The following is a 10,045-nucleotide window of genomic DNA, read 5'->3' as shown; positions in this document are numbered from 1 at the left end:
TAAGCAAAACATTTAATTAGAAGCTTTTTAAAATCTCATTTGTATATGAAAGGGAGAACTTCCAAGTCTGTTGAATCTGCACAGCAGTTATGATTAATTTGTGAAGTGTCAGTGGTGTATTCAGAGGAATTAATAGTTTTCTAAGGATTTTTTTTTAGAAGAGCCGTTGGAGTGATTTGAACATGCCACGATGGTTTGTCTGATGAGAAAAAAACATTTTTCTTAAGTGCTATGTAGGTGTGCTGCAAGAACAAACTTTTTTTATAAAACCCTTAATATTTCTGAGTAATAAGCTCACAGAGGACCTTTAAAATAAGGCAAACATTGTTAGTCTCATAATTATAAGACAGCAGTGTTAAATCAAGATGAAAAAGAAAATAGTCATGTTACTACAATGAAAAACCAAGCATGTGATACAGGGGAACCCCACTCTGAGAGAGATCAAATCTAGTGTTTCCCCTTGCTGATGGTGTTGAATCGTGCATAAAAGCTTATTTTCCAGATAGATAGTGCAGTTTGTACTTGATTTTTTCACTATGCTTCTTTATTTTTGAAAATATTTTGCCAGAAGAAATTGCTCCCCTTTATAATTTAGGCATCATGTCTTATACAAAGGAATATACACAGCTTTTGAAACACTCCCAGGTTGCTACTCTGACAGAAACAGTAGAGGGAGCGCAAGAACACAGTTTTTATGTAGGTCCTATAAACATTAGTATGTTACTCCCTCATGTCCTAAAAAGAACTTCTGAAAGACATTTTTCAAATGTTCAATTACTGAAAATGCCTAGTGAATGAAAAAAAAAAAAAAGAAGTACCTTACTGTGTAGTGCCACAATGTTGATTTCCTGACTGCTAGCAGAAAAAAAATAATCTCACCCAAACTCTTAGTGAAGTTCACCTGCAAGACAGGAGCCACCCCATAATCTCTCAGATTCTTGGCCAAATTTTAGATTTGATGGAGATGGTTTCGTATTCAGGACTGTGTGATAAAGAGGGTGCAAAGTATCCTCTGACCAGCACAGAGTTGTGAGCATGAGTGTCTGCAAGCAGCGATACAGCCAGTTGGTCAGGATGCTGCACGCATTTTAAGGATAGCAAAATTACTCCCCATGGAGAAATGCAGTATGTGAGAACTGAGAATAGGAAATGTACTTCAGTGCTGCTTCCTGCCTTTTAGAGAGATAATCAAATAAATGCAGTTTAAAACCACAGAAATAAGGAAATTCAGAATTCAGCCTGAGAAAGTCCTCCTTTCCCCGAACTAACTTGGGCATTGTCTAGCAAGTGCATGTACATGGTAGCATGTACTGAGTGAAACTTAAGCTACAAATTAAAACATTTGTATCAAGCAGGAGATTTCTTCATATTAGAATTTCCTAGATTCTGTGATTTTAGCATATACACTTTGTGATATTTCAACAGACTAGGCTACACTGCGGTTTAATTTTATAAGGTCACCTCACTTCAAAAGGTTCTTACCACTGGGTATATTGTACTGATAATGGCACTGTGAATTTCTCAGAATTGTTAGCCTTCCACTAAAAGAAATTGATGTAAAAGTACAAGTAGGGATGCCTAAAGTAATGCTTTTGCATGAAGAAATCTTGCAATGCTAAAAAATACTGGAAGCAAATATGTGCGGTAGCAGACCAGGGAAGCAGCATGTAAACTAATATAACCTGTATGAAGTAGATATGGGGAACAAAAATTAGGGAAATGAAAAATAATAAAACAAAAAGCCATAAAAGGGCAGCCTGTTTCTAAACCAGTAGGAGTTCAGCATATCAAGTCTTTGTAATGCTTTCATTTTGCTCTTACCCTCCATCAGCCTGTCTCTTCAGTCTTGAAATCTCTAATTCTGCTGTAAACCTGGAGCACTGGAGGATTTACACGAACAAGATTCTGAGGCAGCTCCCCTGAGACTGTATTTTTGGGGGAAACCCAAAGTTTTCTGTTTATCTTCATAAGAGAACATGCTACAACACCTCTGTGTTTGGAAGATCTGGTGCGTAAGTGCCTAAGGATTAGTGCCATGGAAAATTAGTGCCAGTTTCCATTAGCCATGGAAAAGGATAGGAATAATGCTTCTTCTAACATATACATTTATCCTCTGTGCAAAATGTTTCTGCAGAATCCAGCACAGGTACCATGTGGGCACAGTTACTGTCTGTTCCGTGTCATCTTGTTATTAAGGTAACTGTATTCATAGGGTACACATCAGCCACTGCAAACAAAACTGCACTGACTTTAGATGGGATGTTTACACAATATTTGCAAAACCTGCACTGTTCAAATGGCTCTATCCTTGCAGCTAGTGGCTATTGCACATTGCAGTGTTTGCCTTCTTCTCTGTCCCAGCGGACAAGTCAGAGGTTGCATATGTGTGCAGAATGTCTTGCTCTTCTGCTGTGGATAATCTTTGTCTGCTGTTATGAAATTATGTTTGTATGACTTTGCAAATAAAAGCAGCCAGTTCATCTATTGTCTGTGCAGAAAAAAAAAAAAAAGTTTTATTCCTTAGGTTTTCCTTTTTTACACTTTTCTCTGGAATACCTCTTTGTGGGTGTTCCATTGTCTTTTCCTGCTGTTAACTAGTGCTATATTTATACTCTCTATGTTCTTGTCCAAAATAATAAAAAAAAAGTTCCCAAATAATATTTGTGCCATTCATTTGTATTTTAAAACATAGCAGACTGAACCAATGTCTACTGCAACATAGGTAGATTGGTAGATTTACAACAAATGCTATTTTGGCACTTGATGACTGAATTGGACAGTTAAAAAGCCTGCCTTGCCTCCAGGAAAGTGGCAGATGAAGGGCCAAATTACATTACATTCTCACAGCTGCTGGCACAAATCAGCTTAGTTCCCAGTAAAACTGAGAAAATAATTTGATACAAAGTACAGTTGCACATATTTGTATTTTTATTGACTAGTTGCCCAAAAGCAGCATGGCCAAGAACTTCAAAATAACAGTTTTTCCTCTCTCTTAGGAATATCTTCAGTCCAGAGTGATTAATATGTGGAAAGAAGAAGGTCACAGATGCACTTTTTAATTTTGGCTCTGTGAGTACTTTTTTAATCTTCTAAACTTTTCTAAGAAGCATAAGATAACACTATCCAATAATATCTGGATATAAACTGAAACTGCAGAGTGAAGTACACTTAAATGCTCAGTGAGGTTGTCTAGGCAGTCCACCTGTAAGCATTTCTACTTCTGAACTGTACTTTACATAAAAGCTTTACACGACAAGGAGCATGTCTTGTTTTCAGACGTGACTTGTGAAATTTCAGTTCTATTGATTATTTCAGTGAGACAGACCCCAAAGAGTTTGTATTGCTCCTGAAGATCTAGCAAACTAATTTTAAAATACTGTATAAAAATGCTACACTTATTTTTTTTAAACTGACTTGATAATTATCTTTAATCTTATTTGTTGTTGCTGCTTCTATCCAGTATTATCTATCCATTAGATAGAGATCATTACAAGATTGCCAAAATATTTTAAATGTGTATTTTATGTGTGTGTATATTTAGACATTTAACCATGTGCAGTATGGAGGTTTGTGTACATATGTACATACTGATGTTGAAAGATTTATCTTTCTCATGTGGCATTGCCTGGCTTTCATACGAAAACCATGAGGGAAAGGTACATCTATTTCTTCATCTATTTGACACAGGAAAATTCCATTGGATCTAATCAGTAAGACAGGAAAAAATGGAAGTAGCACGGGATTGATTTCAGAATCTACTGCCACGCTAATCTTAGTGATTTGCAGTCAGAGAGCCCTGAGGTACGCAGCAACTCACAGGATTAATCTCAGAAAAAAAATAGAAATTCCTGGAAAAATCACTGCTTAGATGACTCATCTGTATTATGAAATGGAAATTATTTCAAAACACATTCTGTACTTACTGGGGATTCTGGACATCAGAAAGGCCCTTTTATATCTGAATTGTACACAGTGTTTTTCTATTCCTTGGTTGTTTATATACATGGTGTGCAAGTCTCCAAATGTTCCAGGCTTTGAGTCATAGGCTAATAGCTTTAGTGGTTCTAGAGAAACATGCGTTTGGCTACTATACTTTTGTATTCTATCCCGAGTCCAGCGTCCCTATGTGAGCTTACTGGTCTGCCTCCATATTAATGCACTTGTCCAGAGAGCTATGTACTCCATCCAAATTTATTCTCACTTTTCTTAGAACAGCGATGGCTAACCTGGAGTCTGTCAATTCTGGCAAGATGCCAAGGGCCGTGTGTAAACAGGCTTTTTCTAAAATTCATTTATTGGCATAATAGTATGTTACAGTTGAAGTAGTCTCCAGAACGAACTTCAGAGTTGCTTCTAGTGATGTGCACAGATAACCTCTAAAAGTAGGGCCCACTGAAGTCAGTGAAATGAGTTTGGTCATTATACTTTTGTTCCTTTTTAATACATTTCCCAGATCAGTCTCTGAATAAGAAAATTCACCAGATGGCATTCTAATGTGATTCTCCTTGAATACTCTTGGCAGATATGTAAGACATGAATTAGATGAATTCCAGAGATAACAACTGTAAGGGTTATTACTAAATAAGCCTTTTAGTTATTTATTTAAGTATTTTTCCATAAGTTTCCATTTCTATTTCATTGATTTTTCTAGATAGATGAGTGCAACAAAATGATTTCCCTCTTCATTGCAACCAGAAATTTGTCTAATTGATCCAAGCTAATAAATGATTGAACAGACCAATTCCACCCTATTATGCACAGTGACACGTGAAACATTCACTTTTTAGGTCTGGTCATGAAAGCTGCTGTGCTGCATCTAACTACTGTGACTAATTTAGGAAGAGAGCCAAATGGTGCCATTCTCTGGCTGTTGCTTTACTAGCAGTGCAGAAATGATCTGTGAATACAACTTTCTGGGTATATCAGAAAGCCTAAGTAGCCTGAGCCAGATCAGTGCTCTGTCAGAACTCTTTTGAGTTAAGAATACCCTACAGTTTTAGGAGAGGAATGCTAAGTCCCTGTATAAAGCTGTCACTTTTTATATTTAAGTGATTGTCATCATTCTTTCTTGGCTGACTTTAAAACATATCATGTTAAATACCAGGTGAAAAACAGAATTGCTTATGTGAGCCAGTAAGATTCAAGTCCAAGTTATCACATCATTTTTATTTTGTTATGACAGTACACACAATCTGAAATCATCTGGAAGAGGAGAAATATTCATTTCATCATGCTGAGGTGTTTCCTCAGTGTATTTGGGCAAAGTAAAGCCAGGATATTGCACTGAAATTAATTTATCTCTCTTTATAGCAATAAAAGTGTTCAATATAGGCACAGCCTCTTTTCAGACTCTGTAGGTGGGATCCTGCACTGGATGGAGAAATAAAAAACCCTGGGATCTAATCCTTAGTAAGACTTCAAGTTCAAAAATCTCTTTCCATAAGTAATCTCAAACTTTCCACAAACATCCCTGTCAGTAGATTCATTTATAGTATGGGTGTAGAAATGAACAGAAGAGATGAGTGAACACATACTAGGGAAATCAATTTTTTCATTTGAGTGAATATTATTTTGTAATTTAAAAAATCATTCTCTTTCTGAGGGCTGCCAACTTGGTGTTCATCCATTGCGAGTTCTCATTTGACCCTACCTACAGAGCCTTATTTACAGTCTATGTAAATGTTAGTGTTTACGCATGTCTCCTAGCAAAATGTGTTCTTAATCTCCCGCTGAATTCTTACACGAGAACACACTGAAATTTGGCATGGCCATCAGTTATTTTCCAGTAAAAAAACCACCTTATAGGAGCTACATATGCTTTCAATTTTTAAGATATTTAATAATGTTTTCACCTCTAATTAGGAGAAATATCTGGGTTTGGCTCTTTCATTCTCCTGGGAACCAAGAGTTTGGTTTTGCCAATTGCTGGGTCATTACAAAATTCCATTGCTCGTGTTAAATTTTGCTTTTCAAATTCTGAATGAACTTGGAATTTGGATACGTGTTTAAGCAGCAACTGATTTCCTGGAAAACGCTGTACGGAATTAAACCCCACAACTTTCATAAAAAGAACATTCAAGTTTAGAAAACAATAGCAGAGAAATCTTGATTAAAGGTTTCTGTATTCAGCCCTTTCTTTTCTATCCCAGGAAGTATCTGTTACACACAGGTGGTTATTCATAAAATAGTTGTATGTACCCGTGCTAGAAGCCATGAAATGCAGATTATCCCTCAGGTGCTGTGGTTCAGACTATGCTTCCTTTATGTGCTACTTGATAACTAAGCTGTCAATTTCTATCTTAAGGAAAGCAATCAAAATTTATATCTGATGCACTTTAAAAACAGCTGAGACAACGACAAAAATTGGGGTTTACAATGGAAAATCAGTTTTCTCTTAATGACAGCAGCCCCGCTGGCGCCGGTAAAAAGTTCTCCAAAAGAAACAGAGAGAGGCTTAGAGTTTGGATGTAGTACACTGCAAGCTGGTTTCAAGGAGCCCTGTCATGGACTTGTATTGTCTAATTTGGCTTTACAAGAGTAACCTCAACAGCGCATTCTTTCCACTGGCTATTATATGTTCTCTGCAATTTATACTGTGAGGCTATAGAGCACATCCTTGGCTAATGCAAATCAGTGTTACAATTATTTTGGAGAAGCTATACTTTTTATACTTGATATCCAGTCCTGTAGATGTAGTATTTCTTTTACCAATTCACAAAAAAGAAAAAAAAAAATCAAAGAGAAAATATTTTATAAACATCTCACCCCCACACGCATAGAGATTCACATTTCTCTATGCCAGTTTATACCTGCTGAAAGGTGATTGACAATGTATAGACATAAATGTTAGTTCTGCTGACAGACTGGGCATAAACTGCAGCTGTAACTGAAGAGTTGCACTTACTACGTGCCTGTATTGTCTGTCTCTGCCAGAGTCTGATTAGCCAGTTTTCCTTCATTATTTATAAAAAGCAATATGCCATAAAAATGTCATTTTCACTGCCCAAATCATAAAATTTTCCACAAAAGCTTACTGCTGCAGAGTCCTAGCAAATATTCAGACACATGCACTGACAGCTAGGTAGGAATAGGTATTCGTTTCCACCATTCCTGTAATTCCCAAAGTTTGGAGCCACCAGTCTTTGTGATATTGAAATGTATTTTGTTTCTAGCTCCAGTTAGTTTTGTTATATTAGAACAGTACATACTGAGGAATTGTTTTAAGTAGCATTTGTAGTTTCTTTCAGTGCAAATGTGGGTTGACCTCTAGATAAATACTTATGAAAGGGAACTGAAAGTCAGGAGGTCCATTTTGGTCCTGAATTTCACTAAACTTTCACCAAACATGCATCACGCCATGTGCAGCAACAGTTTTAGAGTAATATCTGAGGTAATAATTACTCTAGACTTTAGACTCTCTGAAGAATTGACTCTGTGGACCCACTTTTCACAGGTGTTGAACATCTACACTTCTACTTCAATTTAGGGTACAAATTCTCAGCCCTTGTGAACACCAAGTTGTGCATGCCTTTAACTGAGCACCCGAGCCTGTACACCGAGTACGAGAAGTTATTTTGAAGCCTGTGGACTTTCAGCCTTCTTCTGTGTCTCCTTTTTCTGTGCTACATGGAAACATACCTTGGCAGGGGTACCATTTGTTAATATTTGCAAAGTGCTTTGGGATCTTTGGGTGGAAGTCAGCTAGTGAAAGTGCTGCTCTTGCTCACAGCAGGGGCAGGAGGGGCAGGGAAGGACGTACTGACCGCTGCCACCTTGGGAGGGCTCATTTTGAGCTGCCCAGGGTGCTCAGGCTCTTGTACAAGCATTTACTCCCATTGACAAGAGAAATCTGGAGATATATTTGTGGCAAAGATTTCAGCTCCTGGGATGAACCTCTTTGTGTACATAGTGACTGAAAAGGCAGTGCCTGTTTTCCTCTGCACCAAGTACATGCAGACAGAGATATATTTTCAATGTTTTCAATATTTTCAGTATTTCAAACTTCGGTGTCCATGAACCTCACCGAGCTTGTGGTTATGTAAAACTGTTCAACCCAGGCTGATGGGGGAATCTTCTTTATGTCCCTAGTGTCACTTGTGGCTTCTGATCAAAGCTAATAACTTCACCATTTCACAGTGTCTGTATGGCACTGAAGAAGCCTGGCAGGATCAGCCAAGCTTCTGTTTTGGTCAGGAATCTCAAAACTGAGCTAAGATCAAAAACTTCCCATGGAAACTTGAGGGGTCAAATTAATCTCTGATGCAATTTAAAGGAGTAAAATGGATTAATACCAGAAACTTGGGAAGGTTCCTAAACCCATGTGAATTTAAAGCAAGTTCTTAGAAACCTATGCTACTGTGCATCACTTCATTGTGTCTGTTGGCCATTTGCCCTGGGTAAGCAATGCCCCAGCTGATTTTGGTGTCCAGTTCTGGACAGAACTGCTCTGGGGCGAGGCAGTCCAGCTCAGGGCTCTGCTGGCCAGGCCTGGGCTTTGAAGCAAAAAAAAAAAAAAAAAAAAATCATGGTAAGGGAAAATTTTAGATGTGATTTTAGATAACCAGATTAAAAAATGCTGAATTTCCATCCTGTATGTATCTTGTCACAAAGAAAATTCAACTTCAGCTTGTGAAAACTTTCACAATTCTGAACCACTGCACTATGAAAACAATCTGCAATTTCTTCCAGGATGACCCATTGTTACTGAGCGTGAACAGATGGGAGCATTCATTTCCTAATCACTTTGTGCCCCATTCACTTGCTGTGGGGTTTCAACATCCAATTTGTGATGCATATATTCAACAGAGAGTTTCAAGGTTTGTTTTCTTGGCTGAATTCCAAGGACGCTGCTGGGAACTTGTATGTGATGATGTGATTTTGGAGTCTCATCTCTGGCAAAGCTGCCAAGATACTTGGCTTCATGAGAGGACTCTTTCTATTCCAGAATTTAAGCGCTAAGCCTGCTTGCCTCTGTCTGTTCAGAATATAGACCTGTCTTTCTCTTAGCCGGCTTTCTCCCACTTCCAACTTTACTCTTTCATTCAGGCGTCTCCTCTGTTTACAATATAATTTTCTTTCTCTTTTAGATTTCTCTTTAAAGACATTTTGTTTTGTGAACGCTCAGGAGTTTTCTTTCTGCAGCAGAGTTTTGATGGGAGGTTTGCTTCTCTGCAGAATACCATTTTCCTAGTGTGAAACCTTGGATAAAGCTTGGAAATTCTGTGTTCCCCAGGTTTCTTGCCTATAAAATACAGGCACAAATAGACATTGTAAGTGGTGGTATAGAAATTATTCAGGTTTATGAACCATGCTGAAAAATGCTATTGCAAAAATAAGCCTGGTGCTGTTAGTCACTTTCCAACAGCAAAGTTAATTATGGTCTCAGTGGAAGAGAAATGCAAATTAGTGGACAGTAAGTCTCTTTCTGCTTCTATCACGTGTATAAAGATAATCTTCTATACATCTTTTAGGATGAAGGTGCTCTTATTAACAAAATGAGTAACTTCTGGCAGGGTTACGGAAGATTTACCATAGTCTCCAATATTCCCTCTATTCCTCTCATTAATGCAAATTAATGAAGACATTATTAAAGAAATCTCTTCTTTAACAAGAAAGAAAAAAAGAAAAAACACATTTTTTTTTCCACTAATTAGTCCCACTCGAATATACCACATTTTCTGATAATTATATAGTTTCTGTAACACACTGTACAAGTGAACTGAGCTATCAATAGTGTATCCACATTTTGCCAGCTGCTTTATAGTCAAAAGATGTTGAATCTTAGCTTGTTTTTTCATGTTACATCCAGAGCATTGGAAGAGTGTTTTGGCAGGCTTCCCGCTGGGCACAGCTCCCATTCCCAGAGTTCTCTCCAAAGCAGTAAGAATGGAAATAAGCAGCTAAGAATTTTCCAGTTTAGATCAGACTCTGTGTATGTTAAGAGAAACAGAAGCAAAACCACAAGTACCAGCATAAGCCCTTGATGTAGACAGGCTGCAACAGAAAGCAGAGCTTAATCTAATGAAACTGTCATAAACTGTTCCAT

This window comes from Aythya marila (genome assembly GCF_965140915.1).
Source record: "Aythya marila genome assembly, chromosome: 19".
Taxonomy (NCBI): Eukaryota; Metazoa; Chordata; class Aves; order Anseriformes; family Anatidae; genus Aythya; species Aythya marila.
This window is presented reverse-complemented; position numbering follows the sequence as displayed.